At 35.9% G+C, this 15,499-nt stretch overlaps 1 long non-coding RNA gene across 1 annotated transcript; it reads left to right on the top strand.

Annotated features, from left to right (window-relative positions):
- Positions 1-220: 220 nt before the first annotated feature.
- LOC135216190 (uncharacterized) lies at positions 221-9,501 on the top strand. Its single transcript, XR_010314827.1, has 3 exons — positions 221-331; positions 2,319-2,408; positions 9,247-9,501. It is a non-coding gene; the product is annotated as an uncharacterized LOC135216190 (long non-coding RNA).
- The last annotated feature ends 5,998 nt before the right edge of the window (positions 9,502-15,499 follow it).

The following is a 15,499-nucleotide window of genomic DNA, read 5'->3' as shown; positions in this document are numbered from 1 at the left end:
CCTTACCCTTCCACCAGAAGCAGAAAGTACAGACAGACACTTGACATTTTTTACCTCTCAGATTTAGAATAGCTGAGTTATAGGTCTATCTGTTCACCTCAAAGACTTGCTGCATTACTTGTAGGGGTTTTCAGCCTCCAAATACTATTCCAAGTCTGATCCCTCTGTTAGGGTCCAGGTTAAATTCGACGAACACTGTAATCATATACTTCTTATTTCTTAGGTTTGTGGGCGTTTCAAGTGACCGGTCACGTCGAATCACAGCAAGAGAGCTTTATAATTAAAGATTTTTGCACGACAAAAGCATGATGTGGCCACTTATTGCTGAATGGTAAGGAACTATGTATCACTTTTTTTACTTAATTCATATGGTTGATGTACCATGGATCAGAAAATAGCTACAATATAAACGAATATAGCTTGGTGTCTGTCGACTGATCTAGATTCTAGTAAAAGTGGAGGATAATATGTCTCCATGATAAAGTTTAGAGGTTGCACCACGTGATAATGCACACAGATCCGTTGAATAAACCCTCTATAACCATTCATGGATGAAGTGGAAATAGTTTGTAATCGTACTTTTAAATTTTAGTGTAATGAAATTCTGTTACCGCTCTTTAGGAGACAATTCATATGGGGTGTAAACACTTTCAAATTCCTTTGAAAGCTACTAGCATACAAAAGTCGTCCATCTATAGTAAACCATAAGCGGTAGTAAAAAAAAATACATTTACTGGGCAGCACAAATAATGATCATGAAATTTCTGAAAGAGCGGAAGTGAAAGCAGAATTTGAAGTAACGTAAATGTGATTCAGAGTACGAAATAACAATAAATTAGTTAAGAAATTCAGAGTCTCGTGAAGAACAAATTGTTTAAAAATCCACAATTACATATCAAAATATATATCTATGTAAAAACAAAGACTTTCGAACATCTGAATGGTGTTCCTCATCAGTGTAGACGTTGAAAAGAAAAGTGAGAGGGTAGTTTCCTCCTGAAGAGCATCTAATAAAAGGGTGGGGGGGGGGGGGGGGCTAGAAGATAATAGGCCATCATCGAAGTGCTGGTTCGAGTGTTATGTAATTCCATCTACAAGCAGTTGCGCCAACCTCCTTGATCTCCGAACCTGCGAAGTTGCTCCTTCTTTCACTGCATAGGTGCCATAGTCGGAAACATACACAGGGACTTCGGCTATCTAGAGAGAGAGGGGAAGAGGAAGCAGAGCATCAGGGTTCACATGGTCAACGTCAGTTTTGAAATTAAAATCTTAAGTACTATTTGGCAGTGAAACTGTTGATAAAGGGTTCTTCACTTGTAAATGACTTATCTTCAAAAGATATTCCCATGTTTATAGAAGCGCCTTCTACTAATCTTCTCACGTGAGAATCGTCGCTTTTAAAAATAATTCGTGCACCATCCCAATTAACTCTGGTCTAAATGAGAGGCCAGTCCGTTTATGAAATGGCTTGGATAAGACTGTTGAGGGTACTATCCGTTGTTATTTTGTGAAGGATATATAGTGTTTTCCTCTTTGCGGAGAATTAGTTTGCTGTGCATCTCTTCTCTCATTTCTGATTGTCAAGTTCCAAAAATAAGCTGCTGGAGATACGTATCTACTTATTCTAGATAACTTATGAAAGTGGTGAATTTTAATCTTGTATCAGATGCAGAAAACTGCAAGATAAATTCATGTGGAAGGGACAACTGTAGAAAAAGTTTCTATAGCTGTACTAGTATGAAGTTATAGTTAGTTGTCAGGTTTGGGTACTTTTACAAACTACCCTGACTTGATAGCAATCAGATGTAAAAATCCATTAGAAGTACATGTACTAATTTACTAAATGGTACCGCTAATCTTTGCAAGTAAGACAAATTTGATAGAACCGACTAAGATATTAATAGGTCCCAGCCTTTTAGAGAAGGGTGGCTTTAGGTACCAGGTAGTCACTGCAGCTACCTTGCACAACTCCAAGAAATCTACTCGAACAGCTGAAAATTTATGAACTTTTCTTACAGTTAACTTAAGGTTTAACTGATGAAGTATAAAAATTTATATGCCTTTGCAAAATATACATTACATCGTAGGCCAATTTTTTCATTGCTTGAACATTTAGTATTACTGAGATTAGATGAAATTTCAGACAGATCTCTATACTTACAAAAACCCTGATTCTGCCCCTCTTAGAAATAGACATATGCACAGGAAGTTTGAAGCTTACTGTATAATAGTAGCTGATAAAATTCTTATTTTGATAACCCTAAAAGCAAAAATAATTCAATTTACCAGTGTCATAAACTTGTTTCTTGACTTTCCAGTTGATCTACATCATGCAAGGTTTTAGGAGGAAGCTACGGACGAATTTTTAATAAGTCATCGTTAGCAGTTGTGCATCGTTTAAAAGAAAGGTAGGTGGTTTCTTGTAGTTTCTAAATAAGAACTGTAGAAGTCCTTACAAAATAAGGTAGATCACTGTGATTCAGGATAGTACCAATAATTTATTTCGATCTGCTACTGGTTTAGTTTAACAGCTGTCAGTTATTTTGGTATGTTCTCTATTTGAATTTCACTTAGCTATAAAGCTGCTCGATTTTTCGGATATATATATATTTAACTTAATTTTCTTACAGTTGAACAACAACTCAAAAAAGTTCAGAATTACATAGCCTTTCGCGTAATATTCACACTGTTTCATATGTTAACTACTGCAGAATATTTATTTTTACTCTAATCTAGTATGTTTTATAACAACTGTAAGTAGCTCAAAGTTTCTAGATATAAAGGTAATTTAATTTTCTTATTCAACAGAAGTTATCTGGCATGCTTCAGGCTGTATGTTTATTTTTTTCCCATTAGATTTTTAAGGTTTAAGATGTGCTGTAAAAAAATCAGCTTGTTTCAGGATACATAAATTATAAGCTTAACAATTATGTCTCAGGATCCACAATTTTCACTTCAATTTCTTATAAGTGTTATCAGCAGTTAAGTAGCTATGTATACATTTCAAGAAACTTTTTTAACCTGCAATTCTCATATTTTATTACTTGCAGTCAGGCAATTCAGGAAGATTTAGGTTTAAATAATACTAAACATGAATTTCTTAGTGTAATATGTAATTAAATTTATGATAAAACTAATAGAATCAATTTTGAAGAATGTCCCACCATAACAGTACACACGTGTAAATGTCTCAGACCGAGATATATCTAATGCTTTAACCAAAGGTGGCCATTTTTAGCATCTGATATCCATTAACTTTTAATATTTTTAAGGGGGAGGGGCCGGACGGCTAATGCCCCTTTTTAAGGACAGGACTTTGATATTCATACCACTTAATAAGGTGACTTGGGACATCTCCAAACCGCATATGATTTTCGCCTCTGACCTTCGGTTTTGTGACGCCAGGGTGATTTATCCCGAAAATAACCATTTTTCAAATTCTATCTCCTCCCTTGATATTTAATATTAAGACTGGGATTACTACCATATATAGACCCGATGTAGACCTCCAATCGAATGGAGAGTTTTTTTTTTCTAAAAGTCATTTTTTTGCAAGATATGAATTTTTCAATATGGTAAAAAAATAAACCCTATAAATCAGGAGAAAAAAATTTTTAAAAAAAATACGAAACAAAAAAATTGGAAAAAAAGGGCTCTATTTGATTGTTCTATAATGTCTTTCTGAGTTATATACCAAATTTCAATGTTATAGCTTTAAAACTAAGTGAGAAGATAGATTTTGAAGGTCAATAAGTATAGTTTTGAGATACGGGCGTTCAAAGTTTTCCTTCGTATTTCTATAAAGACAATGTTAATAAATAATGATTATTATGAATGTATATTTCTTTTTTGTGTATTAATAAACCAAAACTATTTTATTTATCATAATTTACTCATAAATGATGATCCCTTTGCTCATATATCGCAGCCTGGGGCACTGCTTGAGGCAAGATGGGGCACTCCTTCCTACGCAATCTCTCTTTCCCCTTCGCTAACTCGGCTTATCACAGCGAATTTTCTTCTTCTGTATGTTAGCGAGATGTTTTCCTTGTATTTTCCTCTTTGGCATGATGAAATTCTTCCCCGAAACAAAGATAAACAAACCTAAATGCAAGAGAATGTCAAGAGGTGAAACTCGAAGGCGTACTCTTTTTTTACAAAGACAATTTAATAAATCATGATTATTATGATTCCATATTCCATTTAGGGTGTTAAAAACCAAACTTTGTTATTTATCATAAATGAAGATCTCTTTGCTCAAAGATCGTCGTAGCCTTGGGCACAGTATGACGTGTGCTGTCAAGCAAGACGGGGGCTTACTAAGCAACCCTCCCCTCTCTCTTCACTAACTACAGCATATTATTTATGATATCTGGTAATAATACTTGAGCGATTTTTTCTTCGTCTGTATGTTAGCGAGATGTTTTTCCTTGTCTTTTCCTCATTGACATGATGAAATTCTTGCCGAAACATACATAAACATACGTAAAAGCAGGCGTATTTCAGAGGTGAAATGGAACGTGTACACTACTCGAAGTCTGTGATCGCACTAACTTATTATCAGCACTGGACTTGGCCTCAGGGTTTCCACGGCCTGAATTTGTTTTACCCTAGATCCGGGCCTCAAATTCCCCTAGATTGGCACGGATTCCCCTAAATCAATAAAGGGATAAATCTTAATAATAACTCCGCGCCGGGTATTTGAAAATTACAGTTTCCTATAGTATTCGGGTTGCTTATTAAGAATTTACAGTTATTTTTGGGCGGTCGACTGTAATTAACCACCAGGGGCCAGTACTAAACACTGGGAAATACATTGGAGGCCACAATCCCTAGTGGATGTCGTATTCTTGGTTACGTTCCTTGCAGTCCATGTGGAGTTATTCTTCAGAATTACCATAAAGGTAGGGTAACCATAGTAAAAATACAATATATTGGAGTATATATTGGAAATTTTATTATTTCTCTTATTCACAGTAGTAAGAAAATAATCTCTAACAAAAACAAACATAATAATGTAATTTTTCATAAATAAAGTAATTGCACTTATAAACTGGCCTATAATAATGGCACCTTAGTTTACTTTCAACTTAGTGACATTCTTTATTAAAGAGATATGCATAGAAAAATAAATACTTAACACTATCTTTGCAGCAGCATCACTTATATACAAATTTTTTTTAAAAAAACTTAATAATTAAATAAATTTTAATAGTATAATAAAAAATTTTACATAAACACGTTTGTAATAAATTTAAAATTAAATTATTTAATATTTTTGGCCTTTTAAAAATTTTAAAAATAATAAAATAAATAATTTATTATCTTTAAAAAAAATAAAATAAAATAAATAAAAAAAATTAATTTAATAATTTTTTTTTAAAAAAAAAAAGCCTAACAGTAAAATATCACATATGCAGGATCATATGATTGCAGCATTATCACATTTATATAAGCCTAGTAAATAATTTACTTTCAACTTAGTGACATCCTAATGTGACTTATATATGTATAAAAGAATTACAAAATAAACACGTCACTTTTATTAAAGGGATATACATAGAAAAATAAATACTTAACACTATCTTTGCAGCAGTATCACATATAACCCGACAGTAAATATCACATGCAGTACCATAAGATTGCAGCAGCATTATCACATATATGCCTACAGTAAATATCACATACACAGTACCATTATTTCCAATGACATGTAACATCTGCAATACATTACAAGATTATTCTTTCCATATAAAAGCCAATATTGTGTGTCCTTAGTCCTGTGAAACGGTCCTACACAGGGGTTATGAAGTAACTAGTTTCCACCAATAATTACTGACTTCAGCAAAATGTAAAATTACTTTCCCTTCAAGATATGCCCAAAACCATTATTACCTCAAAAATCACAAACTTTAGCAAAAATCCAATATCCATGAAACTGTTAAGTAGCAAAACTTTCATTCTTCATAAGGAATAGCACAAACTACATTTATGGTCATTTCATATATGCATACTGTAAAAAATTTTATTTATTGCTCTGCAAATGATCTGCCTCACATCATCATAATCTATTAGTGAACTTTCATCTAAACATTCCTGTTACTATCATTACATGTTGCATTACTCTGTACTGCCCTAACTGCTGAAACCATTCGGTCATCAATCCTGAGACCATCTGTAGTTATACCTTTATTACTGAGATGGTAAACCATGTGCATTAAACCACAAAGTGTTTCATTTTTCAACCTAGTCCTCTGTGGGGTTTTTGTCAGATTAAATTTACTAAAAAATCTCTCCACACTAGCATTTGAAAATGGCAAAGATAACAATACTGAGATAACAACCCTTAAATTTGGAAAGCATGGAAGGTTTGCAGCATTTTTCTTGTTTAATACAATATCCCAGTACTGTAAACATGGTACCTGGCCATTCAACTCCTCACTGAAACAATGGGATCTCCACTCTTCATCGGTCTTGTTTCTATCTGCATATTTATACAGCTGTGGTATAGCATCAAAGACAGATGCCAGTGATTTAGGCTCAAGATTAGCAGCATTCATTGGATTCAAACACTGAACTATTGCGTGAATAGGCTCACTAAGGTTGAATCTATTTTGAATCTGCTTTACAGATTCAATAAGAAAATTTAAACAACTTTCATAAAATATTTTTATATCATGGGCACTGCTTTTTTGTTTTAACTCTCTCATTGTCTCCATAGCCAACACTCCTAAATATATGTTTTCAGCTGACACAATACTTGATGAAAATAATGGATGCTTTGGATCCAGTGCATGTATATCACACTTTTTAACATATGGAATGCTCATAAAATCTGAGCATATACTCCTTATTAAATTGCTAACTTCTTTTTTAAGACAATAAAAATTTGGAATCTCTGATTGAAATTGTGTATTGAAACTATTGAGGCGACTTAAGTTTATACGACAATTCTAAATAGGCAAGGGTAAACTTATTATTGAGAGATTGGAGAATGGCATCATTACTGTCCGTTGGATCTGTAAACCGCAACATCAGTGAATATATCTGAGAGCCTCCCATTGTTCCAGTAATCGTTTGACGCAGTTTTCCAGGAAAGCCACCTGGTCTGCCCTGGAGCTAAAATTTTGTGAGGAGCTGCACCTACAAAATTCTGAAATTCTTTTAGAGAATCTTGTCGCTTTGAACTTAAACTAAAATGTGTATGTATATTGCGACAAAGATCCTCAAGGGATTTAGGTAGCTTTAGGCAAGCATATGATGCACACAGGTGAATAAGATGGCATGAACACTTTACTATGATAACATTTGGCAATAATTCTCTTAAAATGGTTGCAACAGAATGTTTCTCCCCCATCATGACATTTGTTGTGTCTGAACAGAATGCTACAATATTCTCTAAAGGAATCTCCTTGGTTTCTAGTGACTGTATTAAAGCTTTGACCAAACCATTAGCAGAACTGTCATGAATCTCCACAAGATCTAAGAAAGAATTATGCATTTTATTACCCTCCCAATACTGCACAATAATGCTCATTTGCTTCGTAGTACTTCTAACACGTGTTGTTCTCTTCTCTGTTTGTTGATGTTTGGAAAGCTACCAACATGTGCTTCTCGTCGGACTCGGTCGGAGAATGAAGCCTTTGTCTTTAGAACGGCCCCTCTTTACCTTTTTTATAATAATATTTTCTTGTTCATGAACTAAGAAAAATGAAAAAATAGGAATTTTTCATATTCATCGAGAGAGGATCTTATAACACCCTAGAAAATAAACAATTAACCCTAAAGACATCCAAATTCCCCTAGATTTTGGCCTTTTTAGGATTCCCCTAGGCTCAACCCTAAACACCACCTGATTCCCCTAAAATGGGGTATTTTCCCCTAAAGTGGAAACACTGCTTGGCCTGAAGTCTCCTTCTCGACTCGGGGAATGTCTACAGATGCCATTTTTCCCAATTTCTTTGACAATAATTATCAAAATTTACGATAATAGAGGAAATATTGCATTTTCTTGTACGGATCAATGTTTTAGGCTTATTGAGTTACGTTAACTAATTACCCTGTAACTACGAAAGTAAGAGGAATTTTGACGAAATATTTCGTATACGTATTCTCAATTGCCATATGAAGCTCCATGAATTTTTTCATGAGTTTGCATTTTTCGCCCTATACCTCCATATAAGGCGTTGCCGGCCGCCCCCTTAACAGTAGTAGACTCTGGGGAAGTACGTTATAAGGCGATACTTTTGCCTTTTTTCTTAAACTTATGAATATTAGTTCCTCCCTCTTAAGAGAATAACAAATATAGTTAGAGAATTGGGGCCGCGCCCCCGGGTTAAGAAACACTGGTCTAAACTAACGCGTTAGAGAAATCTCAGCCTGAAGCAGTTAGTACACGTTTGCAGTGTTAAGATTTGATGCGAGATGGAGAAATTATCATAATTTTCCAGCGATTAAATGATGTTTCTGAATTCTGTACAAAGGTTGCCATGAAAGTAATGCATCTTGCTTAACTTCTCGTTGATGTATATTTAAAGTTAATAAGTGCCTGTACTGTAAATATTTGAAAATATCCAAATAAGATCATCACCACCACCTTGCACTTCTACATATTTCAAGACTGCCTGAATGTGAAGCTTTCAAACAAAGTGTCACTTGAAGGATAGTAAAGTATGGCTGACAATACGTAGTTTTCTAGGTAAATGTTGCAACAAGTAAACTAAAAAATACAGTGCTGCCTTGAAGGGAGCAGGTCATTCCTGATTATAGTATTTTAGGTAAATAAGTCATAAATCAAATTTTACTTCTTACTTCCCATAAAATTTGGATTTTCTGAAAACAGAAGTAAATGAATAAGTAAAATTTAGAATGGTGCTTACTTTTAGAAGAATTAAAATATTTTCAACAATGGTATTTCATGTAAGTGAATAAGTAAAAAAGTTTTTTTTTTATTAAAGGAAGTTTCACAAGAATATTTTTGTTAAACGAATTGATAATTGTCATTCATAAAGGTTTATTCATTTCACATGATAGGTAAGACTTTCTGGAAATATTAGAATTCTTTAGAACTAGTTTCTCTTTTACTATGCTGTATTTACAAGCCATAGTACATTAGCATAGAATGGCTAAGCATTAAACTTTCCTTACATAGTAATCTCTCCTTGTGTATGTGTTTCTAAACAGAATTAGGGCCACTAAGGCTGTGTTAAGATCGTTGGTGTCTAACAAGCACTGTACCATTTACAGGTTAATGAATATCTGGAGGAGCATATGGAATATGGATCTCGTCACCGGCCTGTTGTGGAGGAGACGCCAGAACAAATTGAAGCCCCCCTGGTCCTGACTCACTGATCAAAATTTGAGACCAGTAACTTTTGGCAACCTTCCATACAGGGTATGTAACGTAGAGAAGGTGGAATTGAGGCTGGCTTAAACAACAACGATAATATAGGAAGGCCTGCCAGTCTTAATGAACTGTATGCTGCTGTGACCTATGGTTAAATAAATAAACCACCTAAATGTAGTCGGAATAATAATTCAAAATACCACCCAATTTAATGGTATCAAGATAACTAGATTTTGGTTTTCCAATAATTTATTTCATAAGTAGCAGAAACACAAAAGCCAAATTTACAGCGACCCGGCTGTGAAAAAAAAAAAACTATAATAATTTTCAAATTATTAACGTCGAGACGTCCAGAAGATTTTTTTATTAGCTGCCCTGGATTAACCAGCATCATATTTATAAGGTCTTCATGGTTTACCGGTGATCCTCTTGCCTCTTCTCAATTGTTCTCTTGACTCACCGAGTTCGTTCCTCTTTCCTCTCTATCCTCGTTCTATTGACATCACCCGAGTTCGTTCCCTTTCCTCTCTCTCCTCGTTCTCTTGACATCACCCGAGTTCGTTCCTCTTTCCTCTCTCTCCTCGTTCTCTTGACATCACCCGAGTTCGATCCTCTTGCCTCTCTCTCCATTTGGTTAGTAGTAACACTGCAGGAAACAGTGAAAATAAGGGAAACTAATAAAGCCACAGAGGACCAAAGAATAGATAGAAAAATCCCTCGGAGTGGCACAGTTCAATGTACAAACTATTTGGACCAAAGTAGATCTCTTCAAAGAATTGATAGCAAGTGAAGAATTAGACATACTAAGCATCACAGAAACATGGATACAAGAAGCAACAAGAGACTTCGTAGGAGAGTACATAAAGCAGGATATAAATTGTTAAAAAAAAGATAAAAAAGGTGGAGGAGTTATATGTCAAGGTACAATAGTGTAAAATTACAACCATGCGAGAAGCAATTGACATCAATATAAGCAGTCTAGGTAAGAAGCTAACTAATACTAGTGTACAGACCTTCCCACCAACTACAAATGTCCGATGAGAAGCTGTATGCTCTACTAAGACAAGAAATAAGCAACAAACTGCATAATAACGGGAGATTTCAATGCAGCAATACACTGGGACACTATGACCTCATCAAACTTAGAAAGCAAATGCGACCATAAAATTATTACGTTTGACAAAAAGAGAAAATGATACCAAAGAGCTTAGACTACCGTCGAGGAGACCTAAGAAAACTAAAGGAGTATGTTAAAAATCTAGAATACCACCAAAACACAGAAAAGTACTGGGAAGCCTTTCTAGAATACAAAGAAAAACTCCAGACGTATTCCATTAAAGCAAATACTAACAAATAGCAGCCTTCAGCCTAAGTGTTTCAATGGAGAAATTCAAAATAAAATAGACATATTGCACACAGCAATGAATCCCCACCCAACACCAGAAGCATGCAGGCATAAAGAACTCTGTAGAATGGTGGATAAATTAGTAAGAAATGCAAAGATCAACGAGGACGAGTGTTTCATCAGTTTGTAAGGAAAACCCAAAAGAACTCTTTGCTCGTGTGAATGGTAGTAGGAAGGCAATAAGAAATAACACAGGTCCCCCTAAGAGACAATGGGGTAAACCTTGTGAACACAGACTTGGAAAAAGCAGAATTATTGAATAAGTTTTTTACTAGCATTTTCACAATTGAAGACACTACCTCAATCCCTGAACCAGCTATTAAATATGAAGGGGCAGAACCACTAGACAAAATATTTACATAAGAAAACTTTAAAAACAAAAGAAAAACTAACGTTTAAATCTCCTGGCTAGAACAACGAAAGGCACACAAAGGATGCAAACTAAGTAGTACTGTGGCCCCAGTATAAAAAAAATATATATATAGACCACACTGTCTAAAGTCTGTACCTCGTAAGAATTTTTAGTCCATAATTGCAGATCAAATTGTGGATCACATTGATAGTAACAACCTGTTGTTAAACAGTCAACATGGCTTCAGACAAAACAGATCCTGCCTATCAAACCTCTTGGCATTTTTCCATAACATGCTTGGTATTTACGACATTAGTAGAACAAATGATATAGTACTCTTAGATTTCCCAAAGGCCTTTGACAGAGTTCCACATAAGAAACTAATAACAAAATTTAGAGCTTTAGGAATTGTAGGAGAAACAGCAGACTGGATTGAAGACTGGCTAACTAATAGAAAACTCGTAATAAACTGAAGAATCAGAATAGCCAGATGTGACAAGTAGTTCCTCAGGGTTCTGTCCTTCGCCCGCTCTTATTTTTCATTTATATTAATGACATTGATGTAGGATTAACTAGCAGATGACACCAAACTAGGTGTAAATGAAGCAGACCAAGAGACAGTGGAAAGTTTAAGAAATGGCCTCAAGAAACTAGGTGTAGAAATATTTTTTTTTAAATGCCTTTTAATGTGGAAAAGTGTGGTGTTTAGAAACGGGAACAAATAACCCTCATGGCAACATCATGCTGCTTAGGAATGACAAATAATGTAGAACAAGAAGAGGACCTTGGAGTTATTATTAACCAACAACTTAAAATCCACAAAACAGTGCATAAATGCTGAAAAGAAGGCACAGAAACTAGTTCAAATACAGAAACAAGGGAACAGTACTGCAGCTCTACACATCAATAGTTAGACCATCTTGAATATGCAGTACAGTTTTGGTCACCGACACTATGAAAGGACTAAGATTAGAAGGGGTACAAGCAAGAGCCACAAAGTTAATTCTATCCATCAGCAGACAAATAGGTTAACAAAGATGACTAGAGAGCCTGAACATGAATAGCTTAGTTAGAAACACGAAGATTGCGGGGACAACTAATAGAAACGTTCAAAATACTGAAAGGCATAACAAAAGTAGACAGTAACCTATTTAAGTTAAATGAAAACCAGACAAGAAATAATGGCTGGAAACAGCTGAAGAGATACAACACATCTCATTGCGGGAACTTCTTCACATACAAGATAAGTGACACAGATTAAACTGCCACCAGAAGTTATAAACAGCATTAGTGTGGAAGAATTTAAAAGAAAGCTAGACAAAATCATTAGGACACAGTGAATGAACAACAGTTAAACCTACTCCTACAGATAAGTGAACACACACCTCCTCGGATGGACTAACAAGCCTTTGAGACATACTAATGCTTGTGAACACACATCTCCTCAGATGGACTGACAAGCCTTTGAGACATCCTAATGCTTGTAACTCTCATCATGACTGAGGACTACTTCCCCTATCGTTCCTACTCTATGGGTCTCTCTCAGGGTTGTCAAATACTCCCTCTCCCATCTTTTCCATAGGTTGCTGCACAACCTGGACACATACAAGCAGCTTTTTTTTTGTGGACTCCCTCCATCCATAGGTAGGGTTACCAGAGATCTCCTCCCAATTTATTACTTCTTTTGGGAAGGTCTTGAGTCTTTTCCAAGAATCAAATGGTTAGAGGTTAAAATTTCCAGCTGATTCAAGTCCCCGGGTGTCTATCAATGATTCCTTTCAGCTCCACTATACACAGGTCAGTTCTTCAAAACTAAGACCTAGCCAACCATCTTTTTTATGCATGACTTCAGAAGTCCTATCAGCCATTCCCATATAGCTCCAAACCAAGTTACTCTTGATGGAATGAACTTCCAGTTACACTATACCTCCAACAGCTGGTCTTTTAACCTGGGATTCTCTGACATGGTTTTAGATATTCTGATGCCAATACATAGTGGCATTGCCCCTCACCATTAGTGCTGGGAAACCTGTTCTGCTACAAATTTTTCTAAAATTCATGAGGAACTAGTCACAGGACTGGTTATCCACTAGTTCTACATGTATGCCTCTGGTTACTGGACATGTAAATATAATAATATAGGCATGCTTAGGGCTTTGTCAATTTCCTTTAACCCATAATGCACCAGTGTAATCCATGCCTGAGGTACTAGAAAGTTTCTTACATTGGACCCTGAATTCGGGTAATGGGGGATTACATTGGGCCTATATGGCCTCCCTTGCCTTCTCCTACAAATAACGCAATGGTGTAATATACTCTTAGTTAACTGTCTAATCTGTGGGATCCAGAACTCCTGCCTGACACTCACCACAGTTGCATTTACACCCATAAGAGCGTTAGCATCATGGTGTTCTATAATAATTACCCAAGTAACATAGCAATTCTTTGGAAATTTAGCAATTTCAGATAACTGCATGTTCTAGTCTACCTCTACACCTTAGCATCCTATTGTCCAGGTAAAGATTTAACTGGTGTACAAGAGCTGGTTTTGGTTTTCTTACTCCTTTCATTTAACTCTCATATTCCTCTTTGCATAAGGGGAATCGTCTTACTCTTTGCGTTCTTCCATGGTCAATTCACCAGTTAATCACACTGGCTTAACTTCTAAAATTGAAAAATCACAGGATCCAAGCTGTGCTCCTCTAGACCTTTTTGACCTTGCTGAATCTCTCATAATTCAGCAAATGAGTATTACCAATCACATTGTCCCCTACAGTATTGACCAAAATGTTCTCTTCCCTACCCTGTACAAGTCATTCACCCACCCATGACCTATCTATTGTCCAAGAGGAATTTTTTTTTAACCAAGGGGTCCCTACCCCCAGAAATAACTATCCAAGGTCATTTCTGTCTTTTTCCCATGTGTCAACCAGTCACTGGGATTATCATAAGTAGGCACATATGGAATTATAGTGTTTACTTCCTGTACTCTCTTTTCTCACAAATACAGGATCAACTTAGGGCGACTTAACTGTCCGACCAAATGAACAGTTCTACAAACTCGTCCTTCTCGAAGGATTCTTTAATCATTCTTTTCCTGCTAGCAACAATGCCATCAATTAAAGTTTTAGAACAGTCAATTCTTTAATGGGCGCCCAAGAGTTTTCGTTCTTGACTATATGCTACACAGCCGTAAGCTGTTTCACTGGCATCCCAGAATGTGTAAGGAGTCCCCCTTTCCTAGGCTACTATTCCTAGGAAAGGAATATCAAGACATTTCTCTAAGTCTTCGGATAACTTAACCCATTGCTTCTGTAATGGGTCCTGGAGTTGGTCAACCCAATCCAATTGTTGCCTCCACAAATTCTGCAAGTATATCCTTTACCTAATATAGTAACAAGTAGAAGTAGTACTCCTAATGGATTGTACATTTGTGCAACTGGTCTTAACACTTCTCTCTTAGTCTGACTGGACTGACTTATTTTTGTAGGATGTATGTCAAGGTATCTCTTGTTCCAATTCAGACTCAAGACCTTTAGAGTTGTTTGTTCTTTGGCGCAGATCCCATATGCTCTGGCTATGGTTTGTAGAGAGTCATTATTACTCATCCATTCTTTTAGGTATAATTGTTGGTAGATCTAGGGTACTTATCCGCGGCGGCCTAGACTATAGCAGTTGCGGTTTATCTATGCAGTTTTACCTACTGAACAAGAATATCAAGTATAATATTTATTCGGACGACTGTAATTAACCCCCAGGGGCCTAGCGGATGTCGTATCCGCGGCTAAGTTCCTTGCAGTCCGTGCGGACTGCGTCTGTAATTGTTTGTCACTAATACAGGTAAATGATTTTGTTCTAAACTGCAGTAAAACTGAGTAGGTCAGCTGTTATATAGTATATGTGGTCCTGACCACAATCATTCACGTTTAACCCATTTTTCCCCTGTCTTACCAAACAATCAAATACTATCCTAATGGGGGTTGTACTGTCTTAACACCATGATGTGCTAAAAAAAATTAGTCTTCATCAGTCTTGAAATATTCCACCCTCTCTATGAACCCCCATACCCTCCTGCTATAAAGACCATCAGGGTAGTTTTGTGGTTACTCTGATGACTAGAAATTTACATCTGTTTGTTTGTATGGTGTTTTTACGTTTCATGGAACCAGTGGTTATTCAGCAACGGGACCAACGGCTTTACGTGACTTCCGAACCACGTCGAGAGTGAACTTCTATCACCAGAAACACACATCTATGCTACTCTGGCGAGACGTGGCTCAAATAAAAAATATGAGTGATACACTGGATATATTTGTTTCTTTATACATCTAATTGTCTACTAATTTCTCACCAGGCCTTTCGTCATTAACCTGTAAATGGCTGTCTTAATTATGTT

The sequence above is a fragment of the Macrobrachium nipponense genome, chromosome 6 (genome assembly GCF_015104395.2).
Source record: "Macrobrachium nipponense isolate FS-2020 chromosome 6, ASM1510439v2, whole genome shotgun sequence".
Classification (NCBI taxonomy): domain Eukaryota; kingdom Metazoa; phylum Arthropoda; class Malacostraca; order Decapoda; family Palaemonidae; genus Macrobrachium; species Macrobrachium nipponense.
The sequence above is the reverse complement of the archived record's forward strand: the minus strand, read 5'-3'. Positions and strand labels throughout refer to the sequence as shown.